The 11,376-nt window shown below is 42.4% G+C and overlaps 1 protein-coding gene across 2 annotated transcripts in view; it reads right to left on the reverse strand.

Moving 5' to 3' along the window:
* The window catches only part of CANX (calnexin), a 468,009-nt gene extending 458,690 nt beyond the window's left edge, over nucleotides 1-9,319 (reverse strand). The window contains exon 1 of one of the 2 annotated variants that reach the window (XM_086931347.1): nucleotides 9,169-9,319. The gene's annotated coding sequence lies outside the window, so the exon portion shown is untranslated. The remainder of the gene's footprint in view (nucleotides 1-9,168) is intronic. The other variant, XM_086931348.1, reaches the window with a different exon arrangement.
* Nucleotides 9,320-11,376: the final 2,057 nt, after the last annotated feature.

An 11,376-nucleotide genomic window follows, 5' to 3' on the forward strand; every position in this document is an offset into this window, starting at 1 on the left:
GTCAAAATGTAGTAATGTATTCCTGGATGTGGGCTTAACAAATAGATCAACTTCCAATTGATGAAGTTTGTGTCTTATGGTAATGTCTAAAAATTCTACTTTATTATTACTGGTTCTTTATGTAAATCGCATATTGGGGTCATCATAAGTTAAGCCATGCCACAAATACAAGTAGCTCCTCAGGGTTTCCAGTCCAGATTAAAAAAACAAGCATTTACAATGCAATGGTCTCGGCATCATTAAAGGTAGAGCTTTTGGCACTGCTTATGACATTTCTTTTTTTTTTTTTTAAATCATCAATAAATGGCATTGTCATTTACATTGCCAATAGCTTAATCGTTAAATAAATGGCATTGTCATTTACAATGCCAATAGCTATACCCTACACAGAGCCACCCTCACACAGACAGAGCCACCCACACATAGAGCCACCTACAAAACAAATAAATGACATTGTCATTTACATTGCCAATAGCACATGAATAGGTTTCAAAATAACTTCTAAACTTCTAAAAATGTATCAAGTGCAATGCATGGGATTCCTTTCATTTCATCACCTTTTTCTTTCATATAGATCATATATTGGAGCATGTATTAAACTGAAGGTATAACAAATTAAAAAGTGCAGGTATCATAGGGAAGGAAAGAGGAGTCGATCCGGTCCATCACCTTGTAACCTAAAAGTACTCTAGTAATAGAGACTGTGGTTTGATTAGCACACTAATCAGATGCTGGTCTCACTGTAAACAATTCAGCAAAGAGGCAAAAACAACGCTGAATACATTTGAGATCTGAAGACTACAGATAACCATTCAAAACAATCCAATACATCTAAACTGTACATTAGGCGATCTCTCTTTCAGAAACCAATAGGAAGGTTAAAACATATTTATATCTGCGTTTAATGTGCGTAAGCAAAAGCAGACCCAAGAACATTTTTTTTCAATCAAGGGCTTAATTTCACCCACACAATACTCGCGGGGGGGGGGGGGGGGGGGGGGGGAGACTCGAGCGGGGGTTAAAAAATAAATTTAAAGAAAACTTATCTGACTGCCCGCGCCAGAGCAGAGGAAGCGGCTCTTGTTTTCGTCGTCAACCGAGGAAACTGCAGGGGACTGAGATCCTATCTGGCATCTGCACGCTGGGGAGGCTGGGAAGACCCGAGGGAGGCAGGCACTGACCCATCTCTAACCGGGGGCCTGGCGGGCCGTTTCTTTCACGTGGGAGCCCAGAGCGGGGTGCGGGAGCGGCACTTGGAGTTCACACTGCGGCGCTTCTGGGAGCAGCCAAGCAGGTGCCCCCCTCCCCCACCGGCCCAACACAGGGCTTTGTGCGCGCGCCATGAATCTGACTGAGGGGTGGGGGAGGGCACACGACGAAGAGGGAGACTGTGATCTGAGAGAACAGACGTGCCCAGTTGGGGAGACTGTGGGACGGAGGTGGCAAGGCGGGGTGCACTACGGAGAGGGGTAGAGGAGTTTGGGAAGGGGCTGGGGGGCCTGGCATGGGAGGTTCATTCACAATGAATGAAGAGGGTACAGCGGGTGCCTCTGACTGGAACACGGGTCACTCTGAATGCAGCTGGCACACGAGAGGGCACCAGCACGGGTCCCCAGACTGGCTGCTAGAGATACAGCCTTGGCAGTGTGTGGGCGGGGGGAGTGCCGGGTCCTCTGCACCGCTTGTGGGTGGAAAAGCGGCAAGAGCCGATAGCCTCTGAATCAGCACAGCGTGTGTGCAAGGAAGCGGCAGGAGCAATTTGCTTCTCCTTGTGTTGCGTGTGGGCGGTAAAGACAGCAGCTCGGCTCCGAGGCGCTGGGCGGAAGCCCCATCCGCCGTAAGGGAGGAGGCGAGCGGAGCCGAGCAGCTCCTAGGGAGGAGTGAAGAAGTGGACCAAATGCGGTCCGATGTGATTTTTGGCACGACGGAGGAGAGCTGCGGGGGTGGGGGGGGAGGGAGGCGAGAGCGCGACAGGAGGGCAGAGGGAAGGGAGGAGAGGAGCGAAGCCGAGCAGCTTCTAGGGAGGCGAGCAGCTCCAAAAACACCACCACGTTTCTCCGAGGCAAGGAGAAAATGCCTTGGAGAAACGAGCGGCCATTTTCGGATTTGGGGGCGTGTTTTGCTGTCCTGAGTGACGGACAACGTCACTGTCTAAAGAACAGCAAAAATGACGCCCCCAAATCCGAAAAGGACGGAGCTTGTTTGGAGTGACGCATCTCTCCTCCAATGGCTGGCCTCCGTTTAGGAAGCCAGCCAATGAAGGAGAGAGGGGGCACGGGGGCGGGACATTCACCGCTACTCATACTCATTAAATCTCCGGCCTAAGACTGCGCAAGCGCAGCCTTTTAGGCCTTCGACCTAAAGATATTGTCTAAATACCTGGACCAATGCGTAATTGATTCAGAGAATGGAGCAATTACTTTGTAGACAAACTTAGATTCAAATTTGGCCATGTACAGTAGGGGCACAGGAAGCTCCCATACTGACACTTTCGATCTGTACGTAAAGTTTGTTGTTAAATTCAAAGGTGTTCTAATCAAGGATTGTGTGTCAGCATTCTAGAATAAACTCTTTAAAGCATTCTACTTGGTATTCTTGGGGGACACTCTTTTGCTTAGGTCAATGCTCGTCTTGTTTTGACATGGGTTTTGTAAAACTTTATTATTGTGGGAGCTGCTGGGCCCTCATAACAAACACTGGCAAAAGCAAAAAAGATTCGATCTAAAAAAAAACTACACATAGCCACAGTAGTTCCTGGCACTGAACAAAAGTACTTTGCGTGCCAATATGCTCCTTGTGAAAGAGCAGAATGCATTCCCTCACAGTGAAACCAGCCGATAAAAATTCAAAAAACAACAGGCCCAATTCTTTAAGTCACAAAAGTGCACATATGCTATATGTTCTTGCAGTAGTGCAGATGAAAGGCTTTCATGAATTCACAAGAATGTACAGAAGCAGGGCAGGAAATCATCATAAGTAAATTCCCAACCAGGGATGTGGAATTCCTATAGCCTGACGCCTAGGACATATTGTTTGGTGTCAAGGGCAACAAGTTTTAATGTGCATTTTGTCTCTAGGACAAGCAGGCCCAACCCCCTGAAGCACAGACCCTTTGGCTGCCAGTTTGCAGTACCACATTAAGGATCAAGGAAGGGCACAATATTTGTGTGCATATGTTAATGCTGTTCAAATTTGTATTCATGGTTCATTAATTGAGAGCCTTTATTATTAGGCTGAGCGCTCTCAGTAAATGTAAGTTCTGACTGCACTACTGACAGTGGTTCCAGTATAAAAATTTGGACACATGGTTTCAAAGTTTAGCAATATGAGGCTATGCATAATGCTCCCAGAATGCTGTCTGATTAGATGCAAATATTTGCAGACGCTTGAAAGCAAGATTAATGATTATTTGCTTTCAATATAAAAATGTCCCTAAAAAATGAAAGTAGGAAAACATTTTTTTGCTAAACTACTGTAAAATTTCAGGTACCATTTCTTTGCAGCATCATTTAGTAAGATGTGTTGATGCATGCTAGTATTTCCCCCAAATATTCATATTAGAAAATCAGTGTAACCAGTTTCAATAAGATTTTGGGAAACATAAAAATAAAAAAGTATTGGCAAAGCCAGTAGGTCTGAAATGGTGGTCAGCTTTTTAGCCTTGGCAATGCGTGACTTGTGACATGGTTTTTGTAAAACCTTATTGATGTGAGAGCTGCCGGACCCTCACCATTATACAAACATTGGCAAATGCAAAAATTGTTTTTGGTCTCAAAAAAGCACACACTGCCACATTATTTACTGGCACTGAACAAAACTACTTAGTGTGCAGATATGCTCCTTATGAAAGAGCAGAATGCTGTCGCTCACGTGAAGCCTGCCGATACAGAGAGAATTTTAATAAACACTAAAGGTCACGGTTAACACCAGACGAAATTAGGGGCCCAATTATTAAAGAAAGTCTCAAAAGTGCACCCTTGGTTTATGTCCTTGCATTAAGGGCAGCTATATGGCTTTCGTGAATTCACAAGAATTTACAGCAGATGGGCATGAAATAGTACTCCTAGAAAATATTTGTGAACTGCATTTTAGCATGAACAAATATGCATGTGTAGATTTGCTCATGCGAAAACCTGAGTGTTTGCAACCTTATTTTCCCTCCAACCACTTTTTACCTAACTCTGGAAGAAGGTTTACGTCTGACATTGTCAGGAGTAAATTTCCAACATTTCTCAGTATTGGAAAAGATTAGAGAAGAGTTGTTGAAAACCCTTAAAAACATGCAAGTTAGTAGGTTTGCGTAGACTCAAAAGGACATTCCAACCCTGGAACTATTGTTTACCACTACCTTCAGTCCCAGTATGTAGATCTGCAGAAACGTAGCAACATAAAGGGATTACTAGTATTCAAACACTACTATGGTAGGAGCCCTGGCATAATCAGAGAGGCTATATCAGAGCTCCTTTATAATGAGATTGCTGCCATAATTTGTCGCCGTACAACATGGCACCAAAGGGACAAGTTGATTTTGTTACAGGACAAGCAGATTTATGAAGCAACCTACCCCATGAACAAGTAGATATTTTAATTAATGCCACACCCCTGCCAACCTTTCTCTATTTAGCAAAATATTAGAGACACGCTGATGAAGTAGATATTGTTAAATTTCACGCCCCTGGGGCATCCGTAAATCAAAGAGATTAAATATTAACAAGCAGTAAAGGTGAAAATTCACAACAATTATAGATTATAAATAATATAGATTATTAACTTCACTATTAAAATCTACGGCTTCCACTGGTGTGGACTTTTGGCACTGAAAGACCATCAAGAATTGTAGGTATGACAAAAATGTAAAAATAAAGTAGAAATGTCACCATATACACGTATACATATATAGGATCCTCATGATAAAAATAGGACTACCAGGATTTCAGCTGTAGAACTGCGCACATGACATGAACATCTACTGAAGAAAATTACTTAAGTAGGACCATCATTTTCAGGTTTTTTTTGGAGGGGGGTGGAGAGACGAGGGATACCAACAAAAAAAAAAAAATTAGCAAGGCCAATAGATCTCATCTTTGCTACTGGACACCAACATGTTGGCTTTGTCATGGTTTTTTGTTTCCATCCAATGCAATAGCATATACAGTGGACATATTGTAATAAAGTTTTAAAAATCTATAAGAAACAAGATGGTTGAGATATAAGTGCAAACATGCACTGTGAACATTTTTGGAACATTTGGTTTTGCCAACACTTGTGAAGCAGTTCAACAAGCTTTGAAGCAGCTAAAATATGAATGTGGCAGCGCAAGACAGCAGTTGGCAAAAGGTCACATCCTGCACTTGGGTTGTATGGGGGGAGGGGGTATAGAGTGGTATTGCCATGTTATGACAGGCAAGTATTTAAAGCTTCATGCTACCTTCCATGAAATGCCACTGCTTTAAGGGCAGCTCAACCAATTAATGGTAATCCAAAAAGTCTAACAACTGATGGCTCAAAGGGGTTCACCAAACAACCAGCTACAGCTTCTCCTGGCAAAACCTAAAAAACTAAAGCCTTAGCAAAAAACTAAAGATTCTATGCTCAAATTCAGAAAATTTTAAAATGCCAGTGTTTAAAATGGGCTATGGCGGGCTGGTGCCCACTACTTCGGATTTGCTGATCAGAGAAAGCAGCATAGCTAGTTCCTACAAAAATTTGAAGTAACCCAGGGAGAATAGTTTTGCTTCCATATTTCCTTTGTGAGTATGTATTCATGAATTCTTAGATAGCTAGTAAATCTAGCTAATGACAGAATGGATAAACTTTGGACAATCAAAGGTGTTCACAAGTTTTCTGATTGACTGGAGCACAAACCACACTTCCATTCAGAGGCACAGCAAATTATTTTCACAACATAGCACCTTTTACAAATGAGGTTATCACATATTAATGAAGGTAACACTATTGAGTCAAAGTGTGCCTCGCTTCATAAACAAGGCTACATTCCGCAGCTCGTTTCATAATCTGATCTAGGAATTCCGAGCAAATTAAACCAGCATTAAGAAGTTGCTCATGTAATAGACTTAAAAAAAAAAAAAAAAAAAATAATAAGACCACCACCAACCTCCTTAAATGGCTGCTAAACGTACTTTTCATGGTGACTCCAAGCAAGATTGGCCTGGTTGGACAACTCTCACTCAACTAGGCCTTTTCCCATCACCAGACAAAATGTGTACCTATAATTGTTTAACATGATCTTGCAGCCTTGAAAATGCCCAGCATGACAAAACACGTGTCGGCTGCAGTGCTTGTATGTGTTCCTGAATTAAACAAGAACCATTAATTGTTTGTGTTTGGACTAGATTTGAATAGTGAGAAATTTGAAACTTAAGGAAAAGGATTAACAAATGCAAATTGGACTGTGTGCGCTTAGGTGTCAATTCTGTATTTTCTAACTATTCTGCACTTGTTTGGAGTACGGTTGATTAACACCAAAGGTGGCTGGATGCTGGCACCATGAAAGCATAAAACGAGCGCAATAAGACCTTTTACTATGTTTTCTCTTGTACTGCCGTAAACTGGGGGTAGGTGTGCAGATATTAGGCTTAGCTACCACATGCTAGGTCCGGATCACTATTTATGTCCAACAGAAGTTTTCAAACACCTGAACTCATGTCACCCTCCTATCGTTCTTTGCATGATAAAATTATTTTCCAATTATGCTAATCCTTTAAAAGTTGTTTTAGAACACCATATGAAAAGATAAACGACCTAGAAAGCAAGTGCTATGTAAAATTGTCATTTTATTTACAGTCACTCGTATAAAAAGATATCAAAAGCTGAAATGTCTGCATTTTTCAGATTGGACTAACCGCTCCAACTTTCTTTATACGTGCATAGTGCAGAGCGCTCCGGGTCCAATTTACCATAAAGGTAATTCAAAATGTTATTACTAAGGGGAAAAAAAAGTCAGGTGGAAATTTAGAGACATGAAAAGTCCGCCTACCTGGTCACGTTAGCAAAACTAGACTGTCCTGAAGCCTTGCAAGATGCACCAGCAATAGCACATTATAATGTGACTGGAGGAGGAAGTTTCGTGAACGTTAACGACTGCATAAAAGGTTAAGCTCCCTTAGGCGGGGACCCCTCTGCATAAAAGTAACATGACGGGGAAAGTAGACGCATTTCCCCCCCCCCCCCCCCTGACGAAACACTACTTTTAAATGTTTCTACATCTTGCGTAATATGTTCTTCCATCGATAATTATGAGTATTTTAGTTGGCTTCCCGGATGAACTGTAACAAGGTCAACCCGTCCAACAGGTTCACCCTGGACAACGCCTTACTCTCTCTCTCGGTGAGCTCCGTGGAGCACATCACGCTTCCCATTTGCTAAAACAACGACCCCAATCTGGTTGTTTAATACGAATGAGCGAACATTTGACAAACATCAAGTATATTGTATTTAAAGTAGTAACTACCAGCTCCTCTGAAAAAGTAGGATATATCTTGAACATTTTAGGAAAATCCGCTATTACAAATATACCATTTTACATATGCAGGAACATGTCGCATCATCACCATTTGCGCACTGCTCTTATTAAGAGCTCTCTGCGTCCGTTATGTTCATTGAGGATCTCCTCATTGGGTCACGCGAGTCACGGTGGGATTTGGAGCCAGTACCACATTTAGGACACACAGAGCAACTCGTGATCTGTCAACTGGTTAAGCACATTTCAGGTAGTCGTCGTCAGTTCTACTCAGAAAGATCTTCATTCCGCTCGGACGCCTTTGAGTGACCAACAGATGGCAAAGGACCTATACAAACAACCGATACATTAAAGCTCTCACTCATGGGCTGCTGGCGATCTATTTCATTTCCTTTACACGTTAGCTGCCTAACAATATTAAAAGGGAAGCGGTTCCCATCAGCAGCTGTGACTTGCTGCTCCCACATATCTGTGCATTGATCTTACCAGCTGACGATGTATTCCATGTAACCTCGTAAACAACATATTCTTCAATGTAAAACGATCAACGTACAAAAAATACTGTTTTTAATTTTAGGGTATCCGCAATATATAACGTGCAACCTGGATAATGCACTTTCCCAAATACGAAACTGCACTTATCAGAATCACTCATTTCACATTATGACGTGAAGTACAGTAGTTTTATTGTGCCCATCCCATTTCCTTTATCCTAGGATAGCAACCATCAATCTCTCACTGACAGGCAGATGTCAGGAGCTTAATGAACGTCGCCGTCACATACACATATCCCGCCCTAATCAAGTATATGATCGGGGTATTGCACCTAGGGGTCAATCAGAACACGCTGGGATTTGGAAGCGGCTGAATTAACAGCTCAAAACAGAAGTAGGAAGCAAGCAGACAGCTGGGCAGTAATAATCCCACAATAACTATTGCCTACGGTTACCATGTGTATATTATACAATTTTTTTGTAGATATTACTGATTAAAATGGAGGCGTATGTATAATCCAAATGTTAAATTGCAGATCAAGAGAAATGGATAAATAGGCGATTGCAAAATGTTCGGTGCCGAACCTAAACCCTCATCATGTCTGGACTTCTCTAACTGAACACAAAGGACATTTTCATTACACTTCATGAGCGAGATTCACAATGATTGAAAATGCATTGAACAGATACCGCACACCACAGCAACGAGCTGTGCATAGCCAACGGGCTTGTAAAACACATCGAAGTTCCTTCTATGTGCATTAAATATTGCATGTTTGCCAGAGAACATGTCAAACGTTTACATAATAGGTCAGAACGGCTGTCTACCATCAAACCACATAAAAATACTCTAGCATGTCAAATAAGGCCTTTCAAAAACAGAAATGACAACGAAAAAAAGCACTTAAATTGCGACTTAGATCACAGTATAAACCATCTTCCTCAATCATGGAACCAACATGGATACACCTGAATCCTATGAGACCTCTTTTACAGGGGCTGCTAAAGGTGGGGCGCCTCGAAAACATGGGCAAGGCCTAACATCTCAGACTCCGCTTACGCTGGGACTGTCTGCCAGGCTAGGCCGCCATCGGCCCTTGGTTTTGATCTCAGCCGCACCCCTTTAAGTGAGGTGGTGAGGCAACAAAAGAGCGACCCTAGAAACACGACACGAAACCTTTCCATCTAGCTCACCTCGTCAGGCCTCCGCCTCAACCTGCTTAAGACCCAGCAACGGATCCGGCTTCGTCACGTGCCACAACGACGAAAAGCCAGAGGCAGCAGAGAGGAGACAGACTAACCCGCACCGTACATTGACCCTTATCACGCCGGCTTGTGATTGGCTAAGGTTAACTGCTAGATGCCTGCCTCCCCAATCGCTGGAGGCTGTGATTGGTTTAAGTTAGACGCTTGTCAATGTGCCCAGGCATGGCTCCGCGAGGCGTCCCTGCGTGGACCACTTCGATTGGATAGTTAGGATTTGAGATGCTAGGAAGTGTGCGCGGATTGGATAATGTTTGCGGTCACAGGACTTGAAAAGAGAAGAAAGACTCGATAAATAAGAAAGGTAAATGACAGCTGGGCTGTGAAATGAGGAAAAAAGAAAAGGCATTAGAGCTTAGGCGTAGTAGAACAAGCATTTGCAATACAATAGGTCTCGTATTTGCGAGAGTTTCAGCTATTGGCATTGTAAATGACAATGCACTTAAAGGGGAAAAAACGATAAATTAAAGGCATTGTCATTTACAATGCCAAATAGATTAATCTCTTGCAAATGCGAGACCTATATCATTACAAATGTTGCATCTGCGCCTTATGCAGACTGCGATGTTGTCACGATCAGTGAAAGTTAGGAAGAAATAAAACTATAGTTATGCACTGCTACAATTAAGACTTTAGCAGTGAACGCCTTAATTATAGCAGCACACAATTATATATTATTTCTTCTAATTTTGACAATGCCTCCAAATACCAAGGAGGAAGGGGGGGGGGGGGGGGGGGGATTAACCGCACATAACAAGAAATGAGCAACTGCTGTTCTGGAATCTTAAGGTGTCCCACGCAGAAAAGCATTACTTGTCTGCAGGACATAATAATTAAATGAAGTAGTTCAATTCAATTCAATTCAAAATATCTTAATTCGAATATAGAATATCCATAAAAGCACAATAAAAGACAATTCATACATAGCAACATAATCAAGCACAAAAAGGTACTGTACATTTATAACAACAACTAAAATGGGCCACGGTTAGCAGAATATATCATATATTAAAAATCAATAGGGTGCATTTAACAACATTACAATAATATACAGTTCTAACGACCTTCATTGGGCCCACATAGTTATGCGTGTCCGTACGGCTGACTTCAGGAATGATCCGACAGGGAAAATTAATTCATCTTCCACCAGTTTTAGCACTTCCGTGTAGGCAGCCCTGAATTCGGAAATGGCGCGTTTTTTAAAGAAAGGTATCAAACATCCTTTTGTGAATTTAGAATAAAAACTACAAAAGAATGAAAAGTGCAACATTGTTTGGTTACTGTGTGCTTTGCAAGGGCAGGGCAATGCATCAAGATCGGCATTATAGCCCAGAGGGAAGCACCGTAAATATTTCATAGTGCCTGCCCATAAGCGAAATAGCAACCCTCTTTCTCAGTATCCCGTAGGTTTTAAAAGGTATCTGGGTAGTGAGAACAGTCCTCTATGGACATATACCTTTCAACTGAGGTTTTCTTGATCTCTCTCTGCTACCTTTCATCGCTATACTTTTTATACAGTGGCTCTTGTATCACCTTTTTGTTAATTGACTCGGATTGAATTGGGTTTAAAAAGATGCACAGGTGGTTCACGCTCTTAAGGCTCTCTTTTACGGCGGAGAGCCATGGTATGTCCCCACCCCTCTCACATCTGAGGCAGTCAGTCATTTTGTCTCTGGTGAGAGCTGCCGCACTGTTTTTCCATATTGCAACCCAGAACATTGCTGGGCGAGCCCTAATATAATCTTCAATGTAGGGCAGTTTCAGTTCTTTGTGGCACACATATACAGAGGAGGAAATCTGGACTCCCAAAAGTTTCCTGCATAGTCTGTTTTCTTCACGCTGAATGCTACTGTATTTGGTAAAGCCCCAGACTCATGCTCCATAGTTGCGGTGGGGGCACACTGTAGTTTGAAGATTTTCTTGAGGGCTAAAACTACTTCAGAGAAAATCAAGGAGGCCCCCTAATTTTAAAGGTGTGGGACCAGGGGAGTAAGGTCAGAAAAACAGAAGTGTCCCTAGGATCTACTACTGACGTAGATGTGGTCTAAAGGAATTGGTTACCCACCATAACTGTTTAGCGGCTACAGCGACTAATCAAGTCATTACACTCGAATCAGGACAGCAATATAAAGCTAACCG

Source organism: Lissotriton vulgaris, chromosome 7 (genome assembly GCF_964263255.1).
Source record: "Lissotriton vulgaris chromosome 7, aLisVul1.2, whole genome shotgun sequence".
Classification (NCBI taxonomy): Eukaryota; Metazoa; Chordata; class Amphibia; order Caudata; family Salamandridae; genus Lissotriton; species Lissotriton vulgaris.